Source organism: Hydractinia symbiolongicarpus, chromosome 10 (genome assembly GCF_029227915.1).
Source record: "Hydractinia symbiolongicarpus strain clone_291-10 chromosome 10, HSymV2.1, whole genome shotgun sequence".
In the NCBI taxonomy this organism is placed as follows: domain Eukaryota; kingdom Metazoa; phylum Cnidaria; class Hydrozoa; order Anthoathecata; family Hydractiniidae; genus Hydractinia; species Hydractinia symbiolongicarpus.
Window position 1 is genome coordinate 16,236,026 of NC_079884.1, and position 15,911 is coordinate 16,251,936.

A 15,911-nucleotide genomic window follows, 5' to 3' on the forward strand; every position below is an offset into this window, starting at 1 on the left:
TTAGTTTCATTTTTTGGTCTGTTCCGTAAGTCACATTTATTGCCGGCATCTTCTACGATATTTAATCCGCTCAAACAACTAGTTCGGTCTGATTTTACTTTTCATGATGACCATATTCTCGTTCTAGTTAGATGGAGTAAGACCATCCAACTGGGTCAGCGCACAATTACTGTTCCACTGGTGGCTATTCCTTCTTCTCCTCTTTGTCCAGTTCGGGCTATTTTGCATGCTTTTTCTTTCACTCCAGGTGTTCTGCCTGATGCTCAAGCCTTTTGTTGGCGCAAATCCTTGATGCTACCCAACACTATATTGACATATCGGACTTTCATGTCCGATATGAAAAAAGTGTTGACAGAGTTAGGGTGTTCTACCTCCCAATACGGTACCCACTCGTTTCGCCGTTGGGGGGCCACCTTTGCTTTAGAGGCAGGTGTTCCCCTGGATGTCATATCCTTATTGGGGGACTGGAAATCTGATAGTATGTTTCTTTACCTTCACATGCCCCTTGCTCAGCAGTTTTCTGCCCAACAATTTATGGCATCACACCTTGCATGACATATTTTATTTTATTTTCTACTACTACTTTGGATTTGGACTCTATGTTTTCACATATTTTACGTTGTGAGCTATGCTATGTATATATATATTTTGTTCACGCTTATTAATATTATATAGAGATGTGTTATTACCTTGGCTTTGTTGTTGCTTATATTATATATGTGTTCTACTTTCATTTCATGCTTGTATATATTTTCAGCTATTACTATATATAAATGTTTTGTAACTTTTGTCCTATCTACAGCAATAGAACTGTACTCTACAATGATGAGTTTTTATGTGTGAGTTTAATAAACAGATTATTTCCTTTTTTAGCATCCCCCCCCTTATTTAATTTGGGTAGTTGAGGTATATCACTGGTTCAGTTTTTTTTCTTTTTTTGTACATTATTGACGGGTTTTTACTTTTGAAACATTTTTTTAAAAGTATTGTGTTGGATGTTATATACACTAAAGTAGGTCTCTTATATCTAACATTGATAGACTTATCTTTCTTTACCGGACATCTGCGTCAACGTTACTATCCACTTCTGATTATAAATCGACTACTTTGAAAATTTATAGCGATGTCATCTTGATGATTTGACTCATTAAGCATGAGCCGCATTCACATTTGTTCAACGAAACTTTTAGTCAATTTTTAAAGATTTTGAACGATTTCAATATATTTAATTGACTTAGGTACAGTACAGTTGCAGCAGAAAGTTCTTCTCGGTGATCATCCTCAGATTCAATACATTGCACCAAACATTAAAACATATCGAAAGCCACATCCATGTAAGATACTTTATAATGTAAAACATTTTTAAATAAAACTTTATTTATAGTTTATTTTCTTTCTTGCTGCTATTTTTATCTCATTTAACATGAATTTATTTTTCTAACAAGAATTGAGAAATAAATTCTGTAGTATAGATTTTGTCCAATCTGCACCAATGAATAAATAGTTGTATGACATTAATTTTAGTTTTTAGGCGAGGACTTATTGTCGCAAATAAAAAATATCACGAAAGTTTCTCAGCATGGCAAAGTTTCGTATTTAGCAAATATAAGTTTAAGTTTGCACTTATTGCAGTCTATTTGCATGTCTTATTGCAGATTTACTGATGTGTGAACATGCTCAGAATTTTTGATCTACAAGTTTTATATTAAACTTTAGGCGAAAGGTTTGAAGAATCGAAGACAAACGCCCTAAGAACCTTGCTTCCAGAAAAACACGGTAACATAACTTACGGTGAATAGAGTTAATACTAGTCGTTAGCCCTTGGAAAAATCCACGGGTTCGCCCGTCCTTTTTATACAACATCGCCTGCGTCTTGCTACTTGCGCAGCTAAGCTACCATTTTGGGTGACAGACAGACGGACAGACGTATACGGGTATTATTATATAGACTAGCCGGGAAACCCGGCGTCGAAACGCCGGGTTAAGGTGTGATCCGGCATTGAACACTCTATGGAGCGCTTAATAAGAGCTGTAAACTGTCCCACACGATCAGGTGGAGCGCTTTAGTACAGGTATACAGTATGTCGTTAATCATTTGAAGCGCATACAACATTATAGTGTGCGACTGTAACATATTTTTCAAAAAATAACTTTCCCGCAACGATAACTGATATAAAAACAGAGTTTACAAAGTGTTGTTACTCCATCATAGCAAAAACAATCGTCAATTTTATTTCATTTTGCAGAATAACTTTTTGCGCAAGTTAAAAAATTAATCGTGACACTGGGCTGAGCGCTTAGTACAGTTAAACCGTGTTGTACAGCGTATAGTAATAATACCCTTTTGAAAAAACTTTCTCGCAGACACAGGGCTGAGCGGTTAGTCCAGGCGTGATTCCCAAGAAAGTTTAAAAATTAATTGTCACAGTGGTGGGCTGACCTTAGTATATACAGGTAAACGGTGTTGCACATGCCCATAGGCGTAACAGCCTTTTACAAAAAACAGTCTGTTTTTTACACTGGGCTAACCGCTTAGTACAGTTAAACACAGTTGAACAGGCGCATAAGGCGTATTACCCTTTTCCAAAAATGTTCATTGCAACTTCGGTTTAAATAAAAACACAGGGAACAGCATGTCGTTACTCGTCCAGCCAAAACAATCGCTCAGCCATTTCATTTGCAGAAAAAGTTTGCAGAAAAATAATAAAATATGTAGCTATACCTAGCTAGCTAACTGCATTTAGCATAAAAATTATATGTTGCTTAAGAATATTGTTGTAGCCAAACTGCATTTTTATACTTTCACTTTTTAAGGAGCTAGCTAAATAGCCACAGCCTCAACATAAAAATAAATGTTGGCTAGGATAAAAAGCTCTTATACCATACAGAATAGCAATAAGTGAGGCTCTAGCTAGCTAGTAGCTATAGCTAGCTAATCTTCGTTCCTAGCCAAACATCCTAAAACTGGTGCGTTTAAGATCTGTACGTGGCTAAAAAACGTGACAATATATTTATCCTAACATTGAAAACAAACAGAAAACAAATATTACAAATATATAAGGCTTTTAGAAGATAAAAAAGTCAAACAGGCCTCACAACCATTATCAAAATGGCCTTCGTTCCGCGAAGATCTTGGATTCTTTCTGGTCGCGAAAATCTTGGTTTTTTTTTAAAGAATCAGGCGTTGTGAATGGTGTTCCACGCGCGAGCGGTCAAAACAAAGTCAATAAAAATATATCGCATTTGATATTGGTGCGTATTTTAAAAATTTCGTGTTTCCGTTACGGGACGCGGCTCTCGCGGACACACAGACAGACGGAATACGGCTATTATTAAAGAGACTAGTCGTTAGCCCGTGGAAAAATCCACGGGTTCGCCCGTCCTTTAAATTCACCCGTCGCAAAAGGGTGGACAAAAATATATCGCATTTGGTATTGGTGCGCATTATAAAAATTTTGTGATTCCGTTACGGGACGCGGCTCTCGCGGACAGACAGACAAAATACGGCTATTATTAAAGAGATTTGTGAGATCTATGAGATATTTTCATATGAGACAATTCAAATTTATTCAGGTGAAGGTTGTGCAGGAAGTGCTTTACAGCGTGCACACAAGTCAGAGAATCAAAATGAAGATATAAAACATTCCCATAAGGAGTTAGATCAAAGTAAGGAATTGACATTATTTTTTTTGAAATTGAAAAACCTGATAGATGACGTAGATTTCCACATGAAAAATTATATTTCTCACAGATTTAGAATCTGAAGCAAAGAATCATTCGGACCTTACGTCAAATAAACAATCAGGTACCAATATCCCTTCTTCGCATGCTAAATTGCAGTCATTTGTTTAAAAATCACCTTTTCAATATATTGTAATTTAGACCCACTGATTTCAGAATGTTTCACATTTCCTGCCCGTTTGTCAATATCAAAAAGATTGGATGTGCACTTAAAAGGTTTTCACAACTGGAAAGACTTGGCAAGTTATTTTGGATTGCATGATGACGAATATTTGAAATGTTCGTACAGTACAAGGCAACCTTCTCTGGTCTTGCTGGCCCTGCTTTCGTCAAAAAATGTTACTTTATCAGAATTTAAAACAGCTTGTAATGCGATACAACGCAACGATATTGTTGTTGAGATTGAAAGGTTGCTATTTAATGCAGGCAAGTCTGAAGAAGAATGGAAGTTTATAAGAGAATGATACAATATAAGACAATTCAGGTTAGCATTCGGCATTGTTGACCTAAAAACTGACCTTTTAAGTTTCAGTAGGTAATAGATTGCTGCAACGACTCTATAAAACGGAGATGCTCACTTCTAACAAAAATCTACTTAGATCTAGTTCTAGAAGAAATTACAGTAATATGCTAACGCTGATAAAGAAGGAGAACAGCAATTATATCGTTGTATGGACCTTCCGATCTTAACTTGCTAAATTTCGAAGGGAGATTAGAAAGAACACATCAAGTAGTAGAAAAAAAATTTATGACATGAATGTGTTGCATCAAATTGATAGTTGTGACAAATCTTTTTGTACTAAGAACATTTTTTATTTGTTTTATAAATGTATATAAATGATTTTTTTATTTTCTTACCCGTACGCACACACATTAAATTGTTTTGTTCAGGAACTCATGATGAACTCAAAAAGTTATGCTTTGTTCATCATTAGCGATCGCTTATGTAAAGTCAATTTAAAAACAACAACGCATTTCTGTTTTTTCTAACTTATTACTCATTCCTTTCGTTTTAATCTGCACGCGATGTTCGTAAATTAAAAAAATTGCCTCCCTATTTTACTTATATTGTGGGAGAGTTGGTTTGTTGTTGTTTTTGTATCTTATGTAATATAACCAATATCGCGACTTTGTTGTGACCTTGCTTAACGCCGAGTTGAGTGTTTCTGTTTTTTTCATGAGTGAGCTAACCAAGGTTTCAACACGTCATTATAAGCTAGTTTGTGCTTTCTATTCTTCTTCTGCTTCTGCTACAACATCCACTTTATCGCCTTCCGCAAGAACGTTTTCCTCCTTTTCTTCACTGGGTACATAAACGTGTCTTTCCTTATATGATAAACCGATCCTCATGTTTAATACTTTATAATCATCAACACGACTAACCGGAACCTCGGGCTCATTGGTTTTGCGCCATCTTTTGCCTGCACGTTTAGTAGCAAATGGCGTAATGATTTTCAAGGTTATCGATAACTCTTTACAATCATAGATATATCTAATAGCTTCTCCTATGTTCATATCTTTGACATCTTTGTCATCGATTTTCACTACTTCTTCCCCGACAGATACCAAATTACAGACATCGAACACACTTCCAAATTTAACCCTCGATATAAATATGCCATCCCTTCGATTCCATCCATCTCCCTCTCGCAAGAAAAAACCAAGTTCTTCCCGTTTGCCTTTACGGGTTATCTTAAGTGTACGCAGTTTAAATTTTCCTGATTTCGCGTAGCATTCTGTCATTCCGATGACGTGTTGAAAGGAGTCTGGGACCAGTTCAGGTGGCTCTTTTTTTGCCATCTTTTAAATAAACATTGGTATGAAGTAGCGGTATAATGAAGATTAAAATTAATTTAGTGTTATGTCAGTTTTGAACTATAAACATTGGCCATATTAAATTATAGCTTCAGGAAAACATGCGATTTCGTGAACTTCCTCACAATAAAAAAAAACAAGACTTAAAGTTTATAATTTGACTTCCCGTTCAATATTGTATCTTGTTAGTTAATCCCGAGCGTTGTCAAGTTGCATGGTGGCATATTCTTTTCAATTTTTAAGCTTTTTTCGTTTAGCGTCAACTAAAAGCTGTTAAAAATCATCCACACCATCTCATCATTTCTTCTACTCTGTAACATGTGTCCGTATCCAAGATTTCTTCTCCTGTGCTTTTCTGCGTGATGTCAAGCTAAAACTTTTTCAGAAAGTTTCATTCAAAAAACATGCTGCTTGCATAACCTTAATCACGTTTTAAACCATCTATGAAGGAGTAAGTATTCATAATTTTGAATGAATATTGCTGAAAGGGGCGATGATCAAATATTAAACGTTGTTCATCGTTTTCTTATTTCCACAGTGACGAATAAATATTCATTAGTCAGCAAATATTATAAATAATTTAGAACGTTCCTGTTCATTCTTATTTTTGCTTTAATATGTATACGTGTTTTATTTACTTTTTATCGGATTTATTGCATAAGGGGGCGGGTAAACAGCCTAGACTTAAGGCTCGTTTTTACGTGACTGCATTTTTCGCTGTAGCGCAAAAAGCTCAAGAGTTTTCTGCTTAGGAGTACTAAAAAATCTCCTAACAAGCGCAAATTTTGTTAAATTGCGCATGCGCTAACTAAAAGAGTGTTTTGCGCTATGGCGGAAAATGCAGTCAAATAGAAACAAGGCACAACGTTTTGTTGGCACGTGATCTGAGGTTATATTTAATAATTACTAGTTACTAGTGTCTTTTATGAATTAGGAGAATTTACCGATTGATCTGATATGGCTAACTTTCGCCAACTTGAATTCAGTTCTAACACATTTATACCCCTTGCATGTTCCACTACTTTGTTACTCTAAGGGATACTAAGGGAATAAGACTTAACGCTACCACTTTCTTTAAGTTAAAACGGGTACCTGCTTTATTCTTAGATTTCAATTTTATTAGTAAAAGATTTTACCCATCTATGCATTTAACTGACGGGAAAACATAGTTGTACTGCAAAATAGACTTTCGCCACCTGTTCTTGGTTGTTATTTCATGCGTCGTTTCCCGTCACCGTGTTGATAAGATGGAATGATACTTTACCTTCTTTTTTGTGGATAATAGATTTTAATTTTTTTGTATATTTAGGGTTAAGGTAGACTAACAGCTAACATAATGATAATATAACAAAAGTAGTTACAGTGATGTTTTTCCTGTCCTTGTGCACTGGCCAGACTAACTAAAGCTAACTAGCTTAAACTACACCTACCTTTCATCAGCTAAGCTAGTTAGCTAGGTAGCTAACTGCACAACTGCACTTGCTTACTTTTGAAATATAGTGATAGTAATTATTGAGGACAATACTTTTTAAAGATAACAATAAAAATTAGCAATGTGGTGCCAACAATAACATCTCTTCCTGGTTTAGCACGTCGGACACTTGACTTTTATTAGCTAGGCTAAACCTCTTACAACGGAATCAACAGTTTTTAGTCATTAATAACCTTGAATTTTGTGTTTTTGGGATAGAATGCAGTCCATAAACCATTAAAGAATACTCTTCTTTGATTTTAGTGTCATAATAGTAAATTTTCTGTTTATGTTGTTGTTTTTTTCTAGTTGCGCTACCATTATGAAAGTATTTGTCACTACAAGCGCTTTACTAGTGCCCAGACTGCGCTGTATGAAAGTCGGTAATCAAATTCATCAAAAAGTCAAGATACCTAAAAGATCTTGTTTGGGCGTTAATTAGTCATAGAGGCGGATTTTCACGAGGCGAATTTGGCGGCGAAATGGAAAAATTTACTGCGCCGAAAAGCGAAAACAATCTTACTTCTTCTTTTTAGCCGCGAAATTTTTCACTGTAAACTAATAACCAATTAAAACACACTCATTAGTGTTCATTCTTGAAAAGGTCTTTCGTGGAAAAAATTTAAAACAACTATTTTACATTCATTTTATATTCTATATTTTAAATTTTCTCATGGAATCAGATAGATATTTTTTGCTGCTAATGCGCCGCTAAATTTGTCACTCACAATTTGGCCTTAAAAACGATCCCTTTTTATATACAAATTAGAAAATCAACATTTTTTTACAGGTGCAGATGAAGTCGTTTTTTCTTCTGTGTACACGATCCACAAGAAGTGCGTGTTAAGTGTTCATTAAATTTGATTAAACTAGTCGTTAGACCATGGAAAATCCACGGTTTCGCCCGTCGCAGCTAAGCTACCATTTTGCGTGACAGACAGACAGACGTATACGGGCATTATAATATAGACTAGTCGTTAACCCGTGGAAAAATCCACGGGGTCGCCCGTCGTGTTTGCTCATCCTTTAAATTTACCCGTCGTAACAAGGGGGATAAAAATATATCGCATTTGATATTCGTGCGCATTTTAAAAATTTCGTGTTTCCGTTACAAGACGCCGCTTTCGCGGACACACAGACAGACGGAATACGGCTATTATTAAAGAGATTAAAAATAAGAATTAGATTCTCAAAATTAAAAATTGAAACTATAGCTGAAAAGTCGCAGATTAATGGAGGATTTATGGTATGTTCACCTAATCGGGTGGACTACTTAATTTTTCGTTAAGTCTTTTTTCAAAAACATATTTCGTTTAAGTGCAAAAACTTTCCGGGTGCTTTCTAAAAATGCTTTCTGGTTTGAATTTCTATAGATATACACATAGATGCATACATGCACATATTATATCTTCGAGCGTATATTCATCAAGGGGTGTGATGTTATGAGAACTGCTTAAGAGATAGGGAAATGTATGTTCTAGCGCAATCGCGCACGCGCACGCACACACGTCACAGCTAACCACAACAAATCCAGTACCATGCAGTGCTTAGCCATGCTTAGTGGGGTAAAGTCCCTAATATACCTCGTCATGCAAGGTAAAGTCCCTATAGAGTGCAGTGACATCACTTATACTGCTGCAAATGAGTATAAGTTCTAGCGCATACTGCAGGGGGAATTATAGAGTGCTAATAATCAACGCATGCGCAGTAGCATCCAACATATGTCCAATATGTAGGTGAAATCCTTAGATGTTGTTGGAATGTATATAAAATGGTACTCTGTTACTGGTGCTCTGTAGAACTATGCGGCAAAGTCAGGTGCCCCATGGAATACAGCCCTCCACAAGTGACTACAAAAAATACGACGAAATCTGGCTTTTTTCATGTCAAAGAAAACATGGCTGCCCATATGGGCGATAGTGGTGAGTACGTGTACGAGGGCTACTTTTGTGGAGATGCGTGCTGCTTGGGTTACGTGGAAGAGCGAAAGGTGTATGATAGTGCGTACGAAATGTCGCTGTGGTTGTTGAAAAGGCGCTACAAGGGAAGGCCTGCCCCAGACTGGAGAAGCCTCAGAAGATTTGGGGACGACTTGACGCAAAAAGAATTCCTGGCATTGGTTTGAAATCAAGGCTATCTTACAACAAGGTTGTAAGATAATACTACTAATAAATGTGCATCAGCTATCAAACAAAATTCGAGATATTTGGAGGTGCGGTAGTCATGACCTTTATGGTTTGCATCGGTATCTCCCTCCCACTTATGGCCTTAGCGATATCGAAAGAATCAGAGAAGGAGAAGGAGAATGGACGGAAGATTCAAGACCTAGAGGTTCGTCTTTATACCTTAGAATCATAAGATAAATGGAACAATGTAAGGACTGTGAAAAGGGTACTCGATGCGTACGACAGGTGCACCTGTGGGCGAAGGTTCGAAGTAAATGGTAATATGTTGTGTTGATACTGTTATCATGAATATATCACATATAATGGGGGTGGCTGCGTATGTACAATGACATGCAATTCTCTGAAGTCGTTTGAAATACAGTAAACAAGATGCTACAATTTGAAGAAGAAATTGTCAACCCTAAATATTCTACTCGTTTGCTGCTACCTTTACAGACATCAACGATATCAACGTGGACTACCTGACGGTGTCGGATGTCATACCTGCCAATGGAGGTAAGGATAATCGGTACATTATAGGCTACCATACACGAGACCTCGTGGTAGCCTTCAGGGTAAAAACACCTAAAATCTGGTCCCCGCATGGGGTCACATAGTACAACACCAACGCAGTACCGGCGATGAGTCTTGATTTTGTAGGGTACCCCGACTGGGTTGCGAAGTATCGTCAAATCTGGTCCAAAATAGAGGAGTTAATATCTGAGCAATTGATGACAGAGCCTGTGAAAAAGGATCGCTATGTAAACGCTAAACTCAAATACTACAAGGATGTAATCACGACTAAATTCCATGGTATGCCGGTACCCTACGATGAGCCATGCCAAGCCAGTGCCATCCTGGCTATTTCATGGGTGTATGTGCAAGGTAAAAACTACTACCCCCAGGTACATATCATGGAATGTCGGTACAAGGACTTTAAAAAAGGATGGCTGCTAGGTGAGGATTAAAAAAAACATATATTTTATAGGCCCAAAACAAGGCCTATAAAATATATATAAATTAAGGCTTATACTCAGGAGGAGGCTCTACGTAGTGCTTACATACTTCGCAGATCGAAGTTTTTTAAAAATCTCGTCCTGTCCCTCTTGTCTTCCCTTGGCCACCAACTGAACACGTTCCTGTGCATTGATGTAGTCAACAATACTGTTAAACCGCTGCCGCATCTGTTCCTTTAACAACATATACATTTCCTTCTATCGAGAGATCAGACGATACTCGTATTCGTCAATCACCCCATTTTCTACTGCTTTTGAGATGAGATCAACAATTCGATTCAGCCAATAGCCTTACACCTTCATGTTTCTTGGATTTGACACCGAGCCTTTTTGAGGCATTGCGTAGACCAGCTTGTCCGATTCCCATGGCAAACGAGATCCCACCCATAGCTATGGCCAAGGATACTCCTAGGTCAGAGGCTATGGCTCCTATACCAAGTCCCGACGTGATAACGCTTATACCTAACAGACCATGGTCGCAGAAGCGTACCCAGGTCCCATGCATTTTAAACTTCTTGGCGAGCTTGTCCCGCTCCTTGATCTCATTTCGCATATACGTCTCAATATCATCAATTTTTTTGAGTCTGTAGACTTGGCTTTTCTCCGGCATATCGGCGCTTTGTGCAGGTGCACTCGGTAAATTTGGGTACAGCTTGGCTATATCGCTCATCTTCATTCTATGAGAATGCACATGGTGAGGCCTGTGAAGGAAACGTTCTTCTCATGGTGATAGACGTCTGATAACATGAACTCGAGACGGTCCGAGCCCTAGAGCCCTTCAGGGGAAGGTACGTTGGGGTACCAAAACTCCAGGTTAATATATTCCCCCCAGCGTTTAGCTCCTTAGTGCGGAGTAAAGCCAGAATCTTAGACTTTTTGCCATTAAATAGGCAGTCGTCTTCATCCAACTGCGGACAAACGAGTCTCAATCTATGGTAAACATCAGTCCTGTAGTATGAATCATAATCACTCTTTATATAGTACTTTTTAATAGGATCGTAGGGTAAACCTAAGAGCTCTGGCAGCTATCGATGAATCACCACCGAGTACCCGTCACTGACACGGAGCCTGCAGAGTCCATTTTTAAGGACAAACAGTTTAATCCTATCCTGTGCCTGACTGTTCACAATGGCAGCCAAATCCTCGATCCTATACAGGCCGTTCATGATTTCAATCCTAATCTCCCTCTAGTCGGGCCCTATTTTACGGATGACGATTTTATTGTCACTGTAAAGGTTCGGTCACACGGGTCGAATACTTATCGATTTCAAGGCAATTCCTCGTATCCTGCCCCAGATAGTCCTCAAATATCGTGGGCTTTTCGATACCAGTAATATAGAGTTGCTTCATCCTTTCTTTTAAGAAAGGATGAATATGTACTCATACAACCCCAAGGCAAAGTACAAGTCTAGCAGGGGAGAATGGCCACTTGGTGTAACCAATTTGGAGCACCAGGATCTCTACGTGTCTACAGACTCGCATATCTCCGTAGTATTCCCTGAGTTTACAAAATATGCCATAAAAATCCCCACCAATTTGCTGAATGACCCTGTTAGGGTGGGTTGTACAGGGCAGGCCTTGGACTACTGGAACATTCAAGTCAACTTTGCAACTCATTGTGCAACCACGGCATTAGGTATTTCTGCAACATATAGCACGACAAAACCAGCAACGGCCGCGATGGCCATCTACAGATGTTTTGCTGCATACCCGACGATGGTTGCCGCTACTCTCAAAAAGAACGAGACTACGGTACCGATGATCCCGGGTAATGCAGCACCTGCCTTGCCTGCCAGATATTTCAGGAAGTTTCCAAGCCTTTCAAGCTGCTTTTCTACAAACCCTTTTCCTGTACCTCCTGCTGCACCTCCTTCTGCAGCACTTGCCGCTGCACTTCCTTCCGTAACGGATAGTACAATGGTGGAAACCAATAGGCCAATGGCGGACACGATACTAGCTATAGTTATACCCTGCTCCTTGAAGAGTATTTTAAGCTTCTCCAGCAAAGGCATGTCATCTCCGGCGATTTTCATCAACTCAGCCTTGATATTACTGTGGAAAGTTTATCATTTCTTGAACATGATAGTTTAGTAGGCTTACTAAACTACCCTGTTCAAGAAATGGTAAACTTTCCACAGTAATATGAATACTGAACAGACAAACCGAAATAATATCTTCAATAATATCAGCCAGGAAAATAGACCGTGCCTGCCCAGTACAACCTTTCTATCCTTTTTCAATTGATCAATATCCTTCTCAAGTTAGGCAATATCCCTATCCCTTTGCCTCCCAGATTTCTGCTTCTTAAGTTCTTTCAACTTGGCCTCTTTTATTCCTATATCACTATCGTATTTAATAGCATCATCCTTCAATTTTTTAATGTTATCCTGTAGGTTTTGAATTTCGAGCTTTATCTTTCTCATATCAATATCCTCGGCGGCAGCGTCGTCGATGAATGAAGTATCGGTAAAACCCAACACATCATATGCAAAATTTTGAATACCTTCTATTGTTTCCATCTGCATCATCTCACCCTCCTCTTCACCCTCCTCCTTTCGCCGCTATTCAACACAAGAACATCAACTTTATTCGCGAGGTTCTGGGCCCTTGCTTTACCCCCTTTGTTGGGTGTCTGATATTATCAAATCCAATGGCCTTGATACGCTTATTACCTAACCTCTTCCTGAGCTCTCCAATAGTTGGAAGGGTACCATCCTGCAATGTGAGTACTTTTTCCTTTAAGAGCTTCTTGACCTATCACAATCTCTTTAACAACGAGTTGGTTCCCCTCATCCATTCTAAACATATCGTAATGTATCGCATTAGACCTCATATCTAGCTTAACCATAAGATATGAGTAAAGACTATCAACCTCCGATTCAAGAAGCTCGGAGTAGGCCGACTCTGTACCCGACTTTGTACCCGTCCCCACTCGCCTACGTGTACCCGACTGTTGTCCTGGCGTTCTGGAAAGTTGCTGCGTTGATGGCGTATCATCCCTCCCACCTTTATCATCCCTACCGATATCATCCTCATGCGTATATACTTGATTATCAGCCATTTATTAGAATATTTCTATATAATAAACATGAGTACATTCGGCACTACCCTAGACCCATATGCGGAAACGAAGCAGCTCTTCGGTATCAAGGGACGAAAACAACGAGTACAGATTAGCCACATACCCTTAACCATCAATCAGAATGAAGACCTCTATGTTGATATCCAAATCATGTCCCAGAATGATGTCATTTTTCCGGGGAGGCTCAAGCTTCTGTTTGATCTGACGTTGACAGGGACTAATACGAAGCGTACCATTGTCAGAAACATTGGCAAAAGTCTGGTGAAGAATCTAAGCATCACTTTGAATGGCAACGAGGTACAGAATACTAGCGACTACAACACCCTGGCAGTGTACCGGGACTTGTGGCTACCCAATTTCGAACGGGAAAACAACCTCATCCTAGACGGCATCAATCCAAATGACGGGACCATCAGGGCCCTGCAAGTCAAGGCTAGTGATCACGTTGGGAAGGATGAAGAAAAGGCTATTGCTGCGGCGTATGGTAACACCTTCTGCGTGCCTCTGGGCAAGATGTTTGAACTGACGTTGTGTGTCGATTTCCGGTCCTCGGCCGATAACTCATTGAACGGTAGCGGTAGCCCACCACAAAGGCTTAGTGACGGCATTACCCTCCATATGACTAAAAAGGCTGATGGAACCGGGGATTTCAGGCGTTATGTTTACCTCCTGCAGGACGTGCAGCTGAATATACTCGATGGGCGCTATCATAGTGTCGAATACTAAAATAAATGACTACGATCGCTGTTATTGTTGTAGGTGCGGCAACCAACGCATTAGCATTTTCAGGAACTAACTTTCTATTTAGCAAGCTCTCGGGGCATGGTGAGGCGGAGCGGAGAAGACACAACCAAGCCATGGAAAAGCTTAATGCGGCTCAGGCACAGTGGATACGGGATAAGCAAGACAAGCTTGACTGGTTCGCTGAACAGCTGCAATTAAAGGCTGGTAAAAGCTTAAAAGAGCTGGATGACGACATGTATAAATTCTATATAGCTTCAAACAAGAAGGCCCCGCAATTTTTACGTACCCTCAGAGCAGCAACAAAATGGTGAATTGACTTTCATCGTTGGGTCCTTATCCCTGCTAGGCTTCGTGGCATATAAGTACCTGTAAGAACATTTTCTGACATATATTAAAGACGTCAGAAAAATCACCACATATCGTTACGGAAGAAGAGGCGGAAAAGCTAAGCCAAATTTACTATACCCCAGAACATCTCTGGACCGGACGCAAGGCCATCAAGTTGCTTGCTGCAGAAGCTGGTCTATCCAAAAAGAAAGTCACCAACTGGTTGTCTCGTCAACTGTTATTTCTCCGGCATATCAAAGGCCCTAAAGAGATCGATTATCCACACTTCACCATTACGACACTCAATGAGATGCACCAGTTTGTTCTGTTAAACATGCCCCATGATAAGCTGTATGGCAATACTTACAAGTATATCCTAACAGGGATTGACGTGGCTTCGAGATACAAGGTAGCTAGGCCATTGCATACCAAAAAGGCCAGCGAGGTCGCGGGTATGTTGAAGGACATTTACAATGCAGGACCTTTACACCACCTAAAAACCTTTCGGTGTGACAATGGTTCTGAATTCAAGTCAGATGTAACGAAGTTGTTAGAAGGCAAGGGTGTGGAGATAAAGAGGGCCACCACAAAATATCATCATACGTTTACGGCCTTTGTGGAGACTTATAACAAGGTACTCGCTGAAAGACTCTTCAAGCCTAAAGATGCACAAGAGCTGGTCTCTGGGGAGACGTCAAGCATTTGGGTCAAGCACCTGTATACTATCGTCAAAAGTCTAAACAATACCAAGACTACCATGATCAACATGAAACCTAACAAGGCGATTAAACTCAAAGAGATATCGCTCGCGAAAAGCGAAGAATATCCCAAGGAACAACCCCTACCTGAGGACGGCTTGTATCTATATCTGCTACAACCAGGGGAAGAGCATGGTGATGCAAGACGACGTGCTACGGATACCAGGTGGAGTAAAGGTACTTACAGGTTGGACTGTATGGTAGCAGGTAGCCGCGTTTTATACTACCTAAAGGATGGTCTCGAAAGGAGCTTCGTTTTAGAAGAACTCATGCAGGTACAAGAGGATGTTCAGGTGCCCCCAGAACATGTGAAGGCTTGGTAAAGAGTATTTTCATAAGTACCTCCAAAGGTTCATCCTCCAACTCTTTATTTGGATCTCTTACATACAGCAAAGGGGGCTCGCTATAGAACGGGTACCCATAAGCAATGCCTTTGATAACATCAGGTTCATTTTGAAGATCAATATCAACTAGGCACCTATCTGGTATAGAAAAGTCGGGGATATTGCTTATTATTTCTATGTCAGCCAAATCCGATAGCTTTAACCCCTCATCCCTGATGACCTCATAGCAGAATGCACCATACCTGTTCCTCTTAACCGCAACAATATGCAGCCCTAGGGTTTGAATATCGGTCTCTAGATCCTCGTCGATTTCGCTCCTTGCAAATGTTGCCCATACCTTCCTACCTGACCATACCCTGTGTAAAAGGTCTTCACCAGTAGGGTATTCAAAGCCTTCATAGTATTCTCCATTTCAATACCTAAAATTTTCCAGGCAGGTAGGGCAATA